This window comes from Ascaphus truei, chromosome 2 (assembly GCF_040206685.1).
Source record: "Ascaphus truei isolate aAscTru1 chromosome 2, aAscTru1.hap1, whole genome shotgun sequence".
Taxonomy (NCBI): domain Eukaryota; kingdom Metazoa; phylum Chordata; class Amphibia; order Anura; family Ascaphidae; genus Ascaphus; species Ascaphus truei.
Genome location: NC_134484.1, coordinates 475346482 through 475361017, shown reverse-complemented (window position 1 = coordinate 475361017; position 14536 = coordinate 475346482). Strand labels below are relative to the sequence as shown.

Here is a 14536-nt window from a genome sequence, read left to right as displayed (position 1 = left end):
TGGGTTTAAACTTGATCTTCCTTTGATAGAAGAGCAGTCATCGTGCGTTTTTCTTTTCTTTAAAGGCAGGATGTTGCCTCTTCTTCAACCTGATTGGTTCATGTACCATGTGACTCCTTCCTCTTGAGATGACATCTCATTGCAAAAATAAGGGAAGGAATCACATAATCCGCAACCAATCCTATTAGTTGATGTAACATGTGGTCCTCTCACTTTTGCCTGAGAATGACTTCTGAGGGAATCACATGATACATGAACCACCCAGATTGGTTGATGTACCATGGGATTCCTTCACTTTTTTTTGCGGTGAGATGTCATCTAAAGGGGAAAGGAATCACACGGTACATGAACCAATCGTATTGTGACCATGTGATTGGCCTTCTGTGATGTCCCGGAAGAGGCAACATGTTGCCTGAAGGAAAGAAAGAAGACTGCTTTAAAGAAAAACTCACTGGTGACTGCTCTTCTATCAACTGAGGATCCAGGGCTTAGGGTCAAGTTGAGGATCCAACATCCTAAATCCAGGATAGATATGGATTCTAAATAGGCCCTCGGGCCTGGATATATTTTTTCTGATGGTGTGTATTTGTTTATTTTTGTGATATCGGGCTTGGATAGTTTTTTTTATTTTTATTGTTGGGCATCGGTCCTTTATTGGATTTATTTCCAGGTGCCCCTAGGGATGGGGACAGTCTTCATCCCTGCTGGGCCAATATATTTATTTATTTATTTAGGGTCAACATTGGTTGTAATCTAGCTATCTAAGCCCCCATTGAGGGACTAGGTAGCCACAGTGACCATCAATGGATTCAATTAAAATGATAGTTTTTATAACGTAATTGTGATGGTGTGTGGTTGTAGCGCTATGACATATAATGGCTAGTTGGGTACTTAGGGTCTTTGTATTAGCCCCTTGGTTACCTTGATCACCATGCATGCCTCCATGTCCACTGTAGCTTCCAATGGGCTAATACACAGCCTCTGGCAAACATTTTTGGCCTAGTCCAGGGTATTTACTTGGGTTCCAGCACCTAACCCCAAGTACAGCCACGACCGTAAAAAATAAAACAAAACCTTACTTTCCACATTAACTTTAACGGACTACTGAGGATATGCGTTGACGTGCTTCTCACCTCTTTAGCACATCATTAGCACAAACGTCCTTTAAAGTTAACGACAGGTCATCATTACTTTAATGAAAGAAAAATTAGGCAGTGTACTGCCAGAAGGAACAGAAGGAGGCTCACAGTATGCAGAAGCAACAATTATTTATTACATAAAAAAGTGGACCAAATGTCCCGCCTAAGCCACAGCAAAGGTCCACCAACGCGTTTCGGGCAGTATGCCCTTTCTCATTACTTTAAGACTGCACTTAACGCCTCTTAACGGAGCTTTAAAGAACTACCCCAAAGAATGTTTACCTGCAATGTCACCCTAAAATCTGCCACTTTTTAACGAAATCTTCTAACAATAAAATTAAAAAGAAAATATTTTAGATTTGGCTCTACTCTATAAAACATATAAAAATCTATGCATGCCCATCTTCTCCCTTTGAGGTAGAGGCACTAGACATAGGTGTCCCATATCTCTCTGGCTATTTGTGATAATAAAAATGGAGCCACTGTCTTCTCAGTTAAAGAGTATCCCCAATATCAAAGATATCCCAGTGGGGGAAGAAAATAATAATAAATATAACCTCTTTTTATTTGCAGACAATGTAGAGAACAGAGAACTGTTGTACAAGATACCCACGATGTGGGTTGACAGCAGAATAGTCCCAATAGCGTGCTCTCGTTGCTAGCATAAAGTATAATCTGTGGGACAGCTGGTCCAGCTGTCCCACAGATTATACTTTATACTAGCAACAAGTGCACTCTATTGGGACTATTCTGTTGTCAACTCACATCGTGGGTATCTTGTAGAACAGTTCTCTGTTCTCTACAATTATTTTCCCTAGTGCACCTGCTAGAACTGTAAGTTGAGTGGGTACCTCCTCTACTGTTTTGTGGACAATGTCCTACAGACACTGTGTCACCCCATTAACAAAATTCTCACTCATCAGGTAACAAATTACAATAGGAGGACACTTCAAGTTAAGATTAACCTTGATAAACTGTAGGCTCAGGATATACATTTACCAGACCATACAGAAACTGCTCAAAATAAACTTTACTTTTCATTAAAGTAATTTGATGTTAAAAAACACTTGGGTATTTTTTTTGCAGTCATTCACTTTGTTAAAGTGTCCTTTGGAAAAGGATGTGGAAGAGTGAGACGAGTATTTCATTTCTTGTATTGGACACGTAAGTGCGAGAATGCCCATCTTGCTGAAAATGATGCACTTGTTCCAAACCCTCTCGGTAGAAGTGCTGATGGGTGAGCTGTTAAAACTATGAATTAAGTAGAAACAGTTAGTCCAGCTGCGATAGTGCAGAGTAAATGAATAATGCTCATATTTTTTTGTAATGTTTCTCCCTGCCTCTCTGTTAATTCTACCATCAATGCCCTCTCCCTCCCCCCTTGCACACTGGCCCTCTACCCCCCCCAACCCTGCTTTTTTTCATCTAATGTTAAGCTCAGTGAGTCTGTGTAAATGAGTATCGCTGACCTGAGGAAGAGAGAACTCTCAAAAGCTTGTTTTTGTCAAAGTCGCGTATGGATCACGCCCCCACCCCCCAGCCACGTCACGCCAGCCATCCGGGGAAGCACGCCGACTTCCGCCTGTGCGCGCACACCAACGCAGCAAACAAGCCCCACCCCCCCGAAATGCGTGACCACAACGGCACGAAAGAGCACAACCATGGCGGTGGCGCACCCGCTGCGCACTCCCCCATGTGCTCGGCGTCTAATGTCGGGACCACTCTCAGCTGTGCCACACCTGAGCTGCAGGTAACTTCCTCCTATCGGTTCCCTACCTACACCTACAGCACTCCCACCTTTCCCTCCTTTTCTTCGGTTCCTCTCCCTACATATACCCACTCAGCCCTCTGCTTGTTGCTGAGCATAAACCGTTGTTTATGCTCCGTGCTCATTGCAGCCCGAGTTTGCCTGTATCCGGACCTTGTTTTGATCTCTGTTGTGACCCCTGCCTGTACCTGACCCGTCTCTTCTATATCCCTGGACTTCGGCTCGTATTTGGATTCCCGCTCTCTCCGCTCCTCGACCACGGCTTCCGGACAATGACTACTCTTCGCTCTCCAACCCCGGACCACGGCAAGTACTACCTACACTCTCCTACCCTGACCTGGCTTCATGTCCCTGACTCTGCTATCCGGACCTGGCTCTGTGGTTGTAGGGCGGCGGTCATATACAACCCCACCTCGGTCTAGTCCAGGTTGTAGTGAGCATCTGTGACAGTCTAATAGCATCAATTGTTTGTCCAAAAAAATAAAATGGTATCACCTAATACTGAAGTACTGTTAAAAATACAAATGAAAATATCTTATTATTGGAAACAATATAATGTCTAAAGCACTTCATTCGATATTACATTGCAATTAACAACTTGGTGGACTAAAATCTCTTCAACATGAATGAGTGTAACATGAACGATCTCACCAGTAGCTTTGGTTAGACATAGAAAATCATGAATATGAAGCTTCCACTACTTGGTAATCCTGGCTTTCTCCCTGGACTTGATTCATTTAAATAAAAAATTTAACCCGAGAAAGAAGTTACAATATACAGTGGTGTGAAAAAGAAAGTACACCCTCTTTGAATTCTATGGTTTTACATATCAGGACATAATAACAATCACCTGTTCCTTAGCAGGTCTTAAAATTAGGTAAATACAACCTCAGATGAACAACAACACATGACATATTACACCGTGTCATGATTTATTTAACAAAAATAAAGCCAAAATGGAGAAGCCATGTGTGAAAAACCAAGTACACCCTTACTGCTTCCATAGGAATTAAGATGCTAAGTAGCAGACAGGTGCTGCTAATCAAATGCCCTTGATTAATTGATAATCAGCAAGTGTGACCACCTCTATAAAAGCTGAAGTTTTAGCAGTTTGCTGGTCTGGAGCATTCAGGTGTGTGTTAACACAATGCCAAGGAGGAAAGACATCAGCAATGATCTTAGAGAAGCAATTGTTGCTGCCCATCAATCTTGGAAGGGTTATAAGGCCATGTGTGAAAAACATTGCGAGTTGCGAGTACAGATTTCCTGTCTTCAGGGAAATCTGTTCACACGAAGCGGCGGGAAAAGCTGCAGGCGGTCCCGGCCCCATTGAGGGGCAGCTCTTGTTCCTGCAGCGGGGACCTGGCCTCACTGAGTCCAATTTGCTTTATTTTGTACACCAACCTCTTATGTGGAACCGTATCAAAAGCCTTTGCAAAGTCTAAGTAGATCACATCAACTGCATTGCCCTGGCCTAAATTCCTACTTACCTCCTCAAAGAAACAAATAAGGTTAGTTTGGCATTTTCTATCCTTCATAAATCCATGCTGATTATTACTAATAATTTTGTTTTCCATGAGGTATTCCTGTATTAAACTTCCAAGTAGTTTCCCCACTATTGAAGTCAGGCTTACAGGTCTGTAATTCCCCGGTTGTGATCTAGCTCCCTTTGTAATATAGGCATCACATCTGCTTTACGCCAATCTTGTGGTACTGAGCCTGTGGAAATGGAGTCCCTGAACATTAAATGTAATGGTTTGGCTATTGCTGAACTTAACTCCTTGAGAACTCTTGGATGTATGTCATCGGGGCCAGGTGCCTTATTTACTTTAATTTTATCAAGTTCCTATGAACTTCTACCTCAGTTAACTAATTGTTCGTTAATATGGAGGTTGTGGCAAAAGTAGAAAAAGAAAAAAAAAAAGATTGGGCACCGCTGGTAAAGGATGAGGCTGCTAGTAGGTACAATTTAAATTATAAATAATAATAATATATAAAAACAGCACAATATCCTGACGCGTTTCCCGCCTCCTTGGGCTTCCTCCTGTGGCACAACTATTGAAATTGATTCTTCCCTGGTAAACACAGAAGCAAAGAATTTTTTTTTGCTTTTCCCTTATCTCCAATAATCTGCCTACCCATCTCACACTGAAAGGGTCCTATATTTTCTTTTCTTAATGTTTTGTTATTAAGGTACTTAAAGAACTTTTTAGGGTTGACCTTACTTTCTATTGCAATCCTTTTTTCATTATCCATTTTTGCTAATTTGATTGCCCTTTTGCAATTTTTGTTACATTCCTTATAATTCTGCTACGATGTCTCTGCCCCTTCTGACTTAAAGAATCTAAACGCCTTCCTCTTCTTGTCCATTTCCTCCCCTACCTGTTTATTTAGCCACATTGGTTTTGACTTATTTCTTTTATACTTATTACCCAAGGGTATACACTGATAAGTGTGCTTTTCTAACAATGTTTTAAAGACTGCCCATTTATCTTCTAGATTTTTCCCTGCAAAAACATCATCCCCATGTATTACTACTAGATTAGACCTCAGTTTATTAAAATCTGCCTTTCCAAAGTTGAAGGTCTTTGTTGAACCCAAGTAATCTGTTTTTTGATAATTTATTTAAAATGAGACCATGTTATGATCACTGTTACCTAAATGTTCCAGGACTTGAATATTCGCTATTGCTTCTACATTGTTTGATATTACCAAATCCAGTTTTGCTAGGGTGACAGTCCCGGTTTTTTCTGGGCTGTCCCGGGTGCCGGTCTGTCCCGGAAATGTCCCAGGTTTTGCCCCATGTCCCGTGAGCGAGTTGGCGGCGGTGCGCGGGGGCAGGAGCGTGAGGAGGCAGCCGGTGAGTACTAATTTTTTTTTTCAATAGTAGAATGCCGGGGGGTGGATCTTTAGAGAAGAAGCAGGGGACTGGTTGGAGGTCAGAGAGTGCCGGGGCGGGGCTTAGTACTGGGGGCGGATGGTGTGTGTGTAGGCTCCCAGCTGCCAACTGAAACTGCCGGCAGAGTGAAGAAAAGCCTCACTACTTCTGGCTCTGTACTGTGGCACTACACTCACCGGTAATTATTCCACTTTTTTATTGATTGTTGTGGTAATTGGCTGATGGATCCTCACTTCCTGGGGTGTGTGTGTCCCTCCCAGTGTGTGTGTCTGCCCCTCTCCCAGTCTGTGCGTCTGTCTCCCTCCCAGTCTGTGTGTCTGTCTGTCTCTGTGTGTGTGTGTGTGATGCCCCCCTCCCACTGTGTGTGACTGCCCCCCTCCCAGTATGTTTGTGTGACTGCCCCTCTCGCAGTCTCTGTGTGTGACTGCCCCCCCCCAGTGTGTATGTGACTGCCCCTCCCAATCTGTGTGTATCAGTGGCAGTGTGAGACAGTGTGTATACAGACACCAACCCTACTTGTACTGTTCCTACTTGTACTGTTACTCTCTTTAACAGGTGATATTGAACCTAACCCAGGTCCTCCCATTTCAAATCTGTCCCATGCCCCTGAGAATTCCACCTTTAAATTCCAAAAAGGGCTATCTGTCGCCCATATAAATATCCGGAGCCTGCTGCCCAAACTGGACGAACTAAGGGCATGGTGCCTTATGCATAAACCCAAAGCCATCGTTCTTACAGAAACATGGCTATCCCCTAAAACCCCTGATGCAAATATCGCCATTCAGGGATACTCCATTTTTAGGAGAGATAGGTCAAAGAGAGAAGGAGGGGTGTTATTTTATATTGCAGACACCTTACAATTTACACTGTTAAATTGCCCACCAAGCCCATCCTCTTTTGAAATTCTAGTTGGCAAAATCTGCCTCCCCTTTTCTAAGCCAATCTTGCTTGCTGGCATCTACCGCCCCCCTAAAGCCCCTCTACAATCCCTGACTGATATCACCCAATTTCTTGGCTCCATTTCCTCTCTGAATGAGAAGAGTGAGCTGCTAGTTCTTGGAGATTTCAACTTCAATTGGCTTGACCCTAAAAACCACAAAATCCAGATACAACTCAAGTCACTTAACCTATCGCAACTCATTTCCCAACCCACACGGATAAACCTGAACACGCATAACCAGTGTTCGACAAACCTATACATTTGCTCGCCCCGGGCGAGTGGATTTAACCCCCGGGCGAGTAAATATTGGTCCAAGCAGCACACGTTTGGTACTAGGTGGCGAGTAGATTTTTTGGTGATTTGTCAACCACTGCGCATAACCATTCCTTGCTAGACTGGATTCTCTCCTCCAATCCTCTGGCATCCTTCCTGATATTTTCAGTGACAATGCAATAGTGTACTGTGTAAGGAAAATTAAAATGCCCCAATCAAGCCCTAAAGTTCTCCTCACTAGAACATTTAAAAACTTTAACCCACAACAGTTTCTGGATGACCTTACCAACTGCCCATGGCACAGAATCGATTTAATTCCCGACCCTGATTCTGCACTCGACTATTTCCAATCCGATTTCTTAAAACTCTGCGATACCCATGCTCCACTACGCAAAATAAGGGTACGGGGGGCCCACCTTCCATGGGTTACAACTGACCTTATTGCACTCTACCAGCTCAGGGATACCTTGTGGAAAAGCTACAAAGTAACTGGCACTACCAAGGATCTCAATCACTACAGATGCATGCGGAACATGTGCACAAGGCAAACAAGGCATGCAAAAGCACAATATTACTCTGACAATCTCCACCAAAATACATCAAACCTAGCTAACTTCTGGAAGGTTATCAACAATAGATTCCAGCCTCCTAACCATCAACAACCAAGTAATATCACTAAGGGGGATATTACTCTGACAAACCCCACTGACATTGCAAATGCATTCAATGATTACTTTGTAGGGTGCGCCACTAACTTATTATCAAAACGCAGCCCAAACCACAAACCTGAATCTCATCCTGGGAGTACCCCTATAGTCCCACCCCCTCCCAACACTGACCACAATTTTCAATTTGGCCCAGTATCTGAAGAGGAGATTATACAAGCGCTCCTCAAACTAAAACTAAGCAGACAATGTGGACCTGACTTACTACAATCTAGGTTCCTACGACTTGGTGCCCCAGCCATTGCCAAACCAATTGCGTCCATAGTCAACTCTATCCTGTCGGCAGGCCATATCCCTAAGACCTGGAAAACTGCCAGAGTTGTCTCAATCTTCAAAAGTGGGGACAAAAACACTGTCTCAAACTACAGGCCAATCTCACTTCTCCCAATTCTATCCAAAGTCATGGAAAAATGTGTCCACTCCCAATTAAGCGATTTCTATACCAAGACAAATTTCCCTAGCCAATTCCAATCTGGGTTTCGTCCCAAACACTCCACCGTAAGTACCCTGCTAAAAGTTTGCAATGAAATCCAGTGTGGAATGGAACGGGGACAACTCACTGGTGCAGTATTCCTAGATTTTGCAAAGGCTTTTGACACAGTTGATCATGCTATCCTGCTTAACAAACTCCAGAGCTCTGGAATAGGGAAGCATGCTTTAAACTGGTTTCAGTCCTACCTATCAGGAAGATCCCAACATGTGTCCATCTCAGGCTCTAACTCCAACCCCCTGGATATCACCTGTGGTGTCCCGCAAGGCTCTGTTCTGGGGCCCCAACTCTTCTCAGTGTTCATTAATGATCTTCCCACAGCTTGTAAGGAAGCCTCAATACACATGTATGCAGACGACACAATCCTATATGCACACAGCCATAGCCTCTCTGACCTTCAACACATACTTCAGTCTGACTTTTTGAGACTCGAAAACTGGATTTCCCAAAACAAACTGTTTTTAAACCCTAACAAGACTGTAACAATGGTATTTGGGACCAAGACTACATTTTTAAAGCTTCCAGTGACTGAGCTCCTGATCAGAACCAACGCCAACACCGCCCTAACTCCTGTTACTAGTTTTAAATACCTGGGTTTATGGTTTGACTCCCACTTAACATTCAGGATGCACATTGATACCCTGACACCCAAGACCTATGCCAAACTAGGGGTACTTTACAGGAACAAATCCTCCCTAAGTCTCCTGGTCAGAAAGCGTATCGCACAGCAGATGCTAATGCCAATTATTGACTATGGAGACATAGTATATGGCTCGGCACCTCAAACCCACCTTAGCAAACTTGACACCCTCTACAATTCAATTTGTCGTTTTATTCTCCAATGCAACTACAACACACATCACTGCGAAATGCTCAAAGAACTAGATTGGCCATCACTAGAGTCTAGGCGCAAAGTTCACCTTTCCTGTCTTGCCTTTAAATTCTTTATGGGCAAGATACCCAGCTATCTCAACAAGCTCCTCACCCCTACCACATGCAGCACCTATCACCTGAGATCAGACTCCAAAAGACTGTTCATGGTCCCAAGGCTCAACAAAGTATCCGGACGTTCCTCCTTCTCCTACCGTGCACCCCAAAACTGGAACAGCCTACCAGAGACTCTCACATCCACCACCAGTTTAAGTTCGTTCAAATCTAAGGCCGTCTCACATTTTAATCTGGTCTGTAACGGTTTCATACGCCCATAATATATATTTTCTTTAACTGTGCACGCAATGTCTTGTATATAATGTATACCCTGTTCATTTATGTAACTGTATTTGTAACCAAGTATTATTTGTTTTACTCTGTGCCCAGGACATACTTGAAAACGAGAGGTAACTCTCAATGTATTACTTCCTGGTAAAATATTTTATAAATAAATAAACCCAGTCACCCACCCACGTGTCAGTCAGTCAACGTGTCCCACCCACCCACGTGTCAGTCAGTCAACCACACCCTCACCCCCCACCCACTCTCCCTCTCTGTCACCCACTCTCTCTCTATGTCACCCACTCTCTCTCTCTTGTCGCCCACTCTCTCTCTCTCTGTCGCCCACTCTCTCTCTCTCTGTCGCCCACTCTCTCTCTCTCTGTCGCCCACTCTCTCTCTCTCTGTTGCCCACTCTCTCTCTCTCTGTCGCCCACTCTCTCTCTCTCTGTCGCCCACTCTCTCTCTCTCTGTCGCCCATTCTCTGTCCGTCTGTCTCTCTCTCTTTGTCTGTCACAGTCTCTCTCTCTTTCACCCTCTGTCTCTGTCTGTCACCCACTTTCTGTCTTATCTTAACTGCCGTATACCTACCCCGAAATAACCTACACTGCTTTCTTCCAGATCTGACTCAAGTTTCACGTGGGAGATATCGGAAGACAGGTAGGGAACACCTCCCCTCCAGTATAGTACCTTGAGAGACTGCGGATCAGGTAAGATCCCAGGCGGGATTGCTACTTTAGAAATTGTGAAGAGGGGGCATTCTGGCTTCCGCACTGCTCACTCCACTGAAACAGCCTTCACTAAAATAACTTATGACCTCCATGCTGCCAAAGACAGAGGTCATTACACTTTGCTCATATTACTCGACCTCTCTGCAGCATTTGACACCGTGGACCACCCTCTTCTCCTTCACATTCTCCATATTCTTGGCATTCATAGCAAAGCTCTTTCCTGGATCTCCTCTTACCTCTCCCATCGTACTTTCAGTGTCTGTTCTGCTCCTCCTCTATCGATCTCTCTGTGGGGGTACCCCAAGGGCTCTGTCCTGGGACGTCTTCTTTTTTCTCTGTACACACTTTCTCTAGGTGACCTAATCACATCTCTTGGGTTTAAATATCCCCTCTATGCTGACGGCACACAAATTTCCTTTCCAACCCCTGACCTTACACTTGCTGTACAGACCAACATTTCTGAATGTCTCTCTGTGATATCATCCTGCATGGCCATCCGCTGACTTAAACTTAACATGGCAAAAACAGAGCTAATACATCTTCCCAAACCTGGCCCTACTACCTCCTTCCACATTACTGTTGGAAGCACCATTCTTCACCCTGTAGCCCAAGCACGCTACCTTGGGGTCACACTCGACTCCTCTCTCACATTCGCCCCTCACATTCATAACGTATCTAAAACCTGTCGCTTTTTCCTCTGCAATATCACAAAGATACGCCCTTTCCTCTGTTACTCGACAATTAAAACTTTGACTCAGACCCTCATTCTCTCCCGTCTCGATTAGTTACATAGTTACATAGTAGATGAGGTTGAAAAAAGACATAGGTCCATCAAGTTCAACCTATGCTAAATCTAGACAACAGATACTTTATCCTATATCTATATTTACTTATTGATCCAGAGGAAGGCAAACAAAAAACCCCATTAAGGGAAAAAAATAATTGCTTCCTGACTCCAAGAATTGGCAATCGGATTAATCCCTGGATCAACATCCTTCCCATGTATACTTATTTGGTATATCCCTGTATACCTTTCCCATCTAAAAGATGTCCAACCTTTTTTTGAACAAATCTATTGTATCTGCCATCATAGTCTCCATGGGTAATGAATTCCATATATTAACTGCCCTTACTCTAAAGAACCCTTTCCCTTGTTGGTATAAGGGTTTGGCTATTACTGAGCTTAACTCCTTGAGAACTCTTGGATGTATGCCATTGGGGCCAGGTGCCTTATTTACTTTAATTTTTTCAAGTCGCTTATGAACTTCTTCCTCGGTTTACCAATTGTTCATTAATATGAAGGTTGTGGCTTCCTCCTGCGGCACTACTATTGAACTTGATTCTTCCCTGGTAAACACAGAGGCAAAAAATGTATTTAATACCTCAGTTTTTTCCTTATCTCCAATAATAATCTGCCTACCCATCTCACACTGAAAGGGTCCTATATTTTCTTTTCTCATTTTTTTGTTATTAAGGTACTTAAAGAACTTTTTAGGGTTGACCTTACTTTCTATTGCAATCCTTTTTTCATTATCCATTTTTGCTAATTTGATTGCCCTTTTGCAATTTTTGTTACATTCCTTATAATTCTGATACGATGTCTCTGTCCCTTCTGACTTAAAGAATCTAAACGCCTTCCTCTTCTTGTCCATTTCCTCCCCTACCTGTTTATTTAGCCACATTGGTTTTGACTTATTTCGTTTATACTTATTACCCAAGGGTATACACTGATAAGTGTGCTTTTCTAACAATGTTTTAAAGACTGCCCATTTATCTTCTACATTTTTCCCTGCAAAAACATCATCCCATTGTATTACTACTAGATTAGACCTCAGTTTATTAAAATCTGCCTTTCTAAAGTTTAAAGTCTTTGTTAAACCCAAGTAATCTGTTTTTTGATAATTTATTTCAAATGAGACCATGTTATGATCACTGTTACCCAAATGTTCCAGGACTTGAATATTTGTTATTACTTCTACATTGTTTGATATGACCAAATCCAGAACTGCCCCTCTCCTGGTTGGTTCCTCAATAATTTGGGTCATATAATTATCTTTAAGCACCCACAAAAACCTGTTTCCCTTTTGTTGTAACGCTAATCTCATTGCCCCAGTCTATGTCTGGATAATTAAAATCCCCCATTATGCAAACATGACCCAGTTTTGATGCCTTCTCCATTTGCAAAAGTATTTTAGCTTCCTCAATCTCACAGATATTTGGTGGTTTATAGCATATTCCCACAAACATTTTCTTTATACTTTTACCTCCACTGCTAATTTCTATCCACAAAGTCTCTACATTTTCATCATTCCCTTCATAGACATCATCCCTTATAATAGGCATAAGCAAACTCCACATCCTCTTACATTTGCTCGCTGTCACGGTAGCCCAGGACTTTTAACACCATTTATATTTAAGGGATCGGTAAATAGGCAAAACACAATAATAAAATAAAATGAGGTTTATTTGGATAAGACCTCGGAAACACACAGAAATACAAACTGCAGAGAATAGAAGTTATATAGTCTTATTCTATCCCTACCACCAGAACAGGGGACAAGCAAGTGGAGATTGCGGGCTGGGAGTTTCAGAGTGGGTTTTGCGGAGAAAGTCTTGTCAGATTGTGCCTATGTAGTGGGGTCTCCGAGTTATGGAATACCCCAACAATGTACCCGAGGATCAAGTGAGATTCTTGGGCACATTAAAGCACAGCGCTCCGTTTAAAACCCTACCCTGGAAACGTTCTTGCGACTCACCGCCAGGACTCCCTGCTTCAGCACAAACAGGAAAGGTAAAAAGAGTATATGGGATCAAGGTATCCCCAGGACAATACAGGGGTCCCTAGCAGAAGAGGGGATGCCCAGTTTATATCCAAGTCATCCTGACCTGAGTATAGGGGCTCAGGTGGTGCCCCTGCTATGTGATAAAGCTGTGAGGCTTTTATTTGTGGGTTAAAGGTAAAGTCTGTTTTTTACAGTGTGGCAGGGATAAGGCTGGTAAGAATAGAAGTTATGTAGTCTTATTCTATCCCCACCACAAAGAACAGGGGACTTTGACCTTTTAACACACAACACAGTACAAAAGTATATTTTATTCAATATTCACATTTAATACATATATATACAGATGACTGATGAATGAACTGTGGGTTTCCCAGTCTGGGGGTCTGAGAGACCAGATGGCCACCAGGCTTGGTGCCACCGAGTCTCCTCCAAGTCCCGGACTTGAAAGCCTCAGGGATGCCAAGGTGTTAGGGCAGGCAGAGTACAGGAGTTACACTCGAGTACCCATGTCCTGGTAACACAAGGGGCTATCCGGCCACCATTTGCCTATCCCCAGACTTTGCAGAGCCTGGAGCAGCAGGGGGCTCAATATGCTAAGAGGCAGAGGTGCCAGGTTGGCGCATGCCCCTTAGCGAATTTAAATCGGTGCCGGCTGGCTTCAATATACCGGCAAATCGGTGATTGGCTGGCAGAGGAATTCCCACGCTCTGATTGGATGTAGTGGTTTGTGAATGGGACTCCAAATCCTATAAGAAACCTTGCAGCCAATCAGGAGAACAGATTCCAAGCGCCAAATCATCAGCGGCAAATTCAAGATCTCCAAAAGATGCTGTGAGAAATAGACACGAGCCGGCTTCAGAGATTTCTACTCAAGAAATGTTGTAAGTCCCGCTTTTCAGGGGCCGAGTTCTGAAAAACGGAACGTAGTGGCCGAGGCTGGAATTGCATGCCAAAATTGAGTTCCAGGACTTTCGTGTTTAGCTCCCGGTCAGTGAAAAGGGCGCGTACAGAGGTCATTTTTCAAGTATTCGTTTTAGGAAAGGTTATTTCGTTAGCCCAGATCCCCAGTAAGTGTATTTTGTATTGCATATTGTGATCCATTGTGTGTATGTCTTTTTCTGGAATAAATTACAATTTATTTTACCTCCTTGCTTTGCTCAATCATATGATCCCGGTATAAAAGGTGTTAATAAACCTGGTCTTCTGTGACATTCACTTTCTTTCTTCGTCTGCTTTCTGTATCAACATTCTAGCTGTCTGACTCATCATGATGTCACCTGTATGATGTCACGTGCCAGATATATAGCCTACCAGATACAATACCCAGTTCCAGACATGCTTGAAATAACCTATTGAACCTAACATGCTTAGCAGCACACCACCCTCCTTCCCCCTTTGGATTGTTCGAGAGGATCCAAACCATGACAGTTCGCCTGATTACATAAAGTAATCCTTCATAGTTTGATTGTTGCAGGTCTTATAGTTTGGGCATGCGTAATGAGACACACAGACAAACAAACGTTCTGAAATATATATAAGATAATAGGGGCTTGTACATAAAATATTCAATGTTCACTGA

General features: G+C 43.1%; 1 protein-coding gene across 18 annotated transcripts in view; it reads right to left on the bottom strand.

Annotated features, from left to right (window-relative positions):
- LOC142487993 (uncharacterized) overlaps positions 1-14536 on the bottom strand; it is a 145455-nt gene that overhangs the window by 2609 nt on the left and 128310 nt on the right. The window lies entirely within an intron of this gene.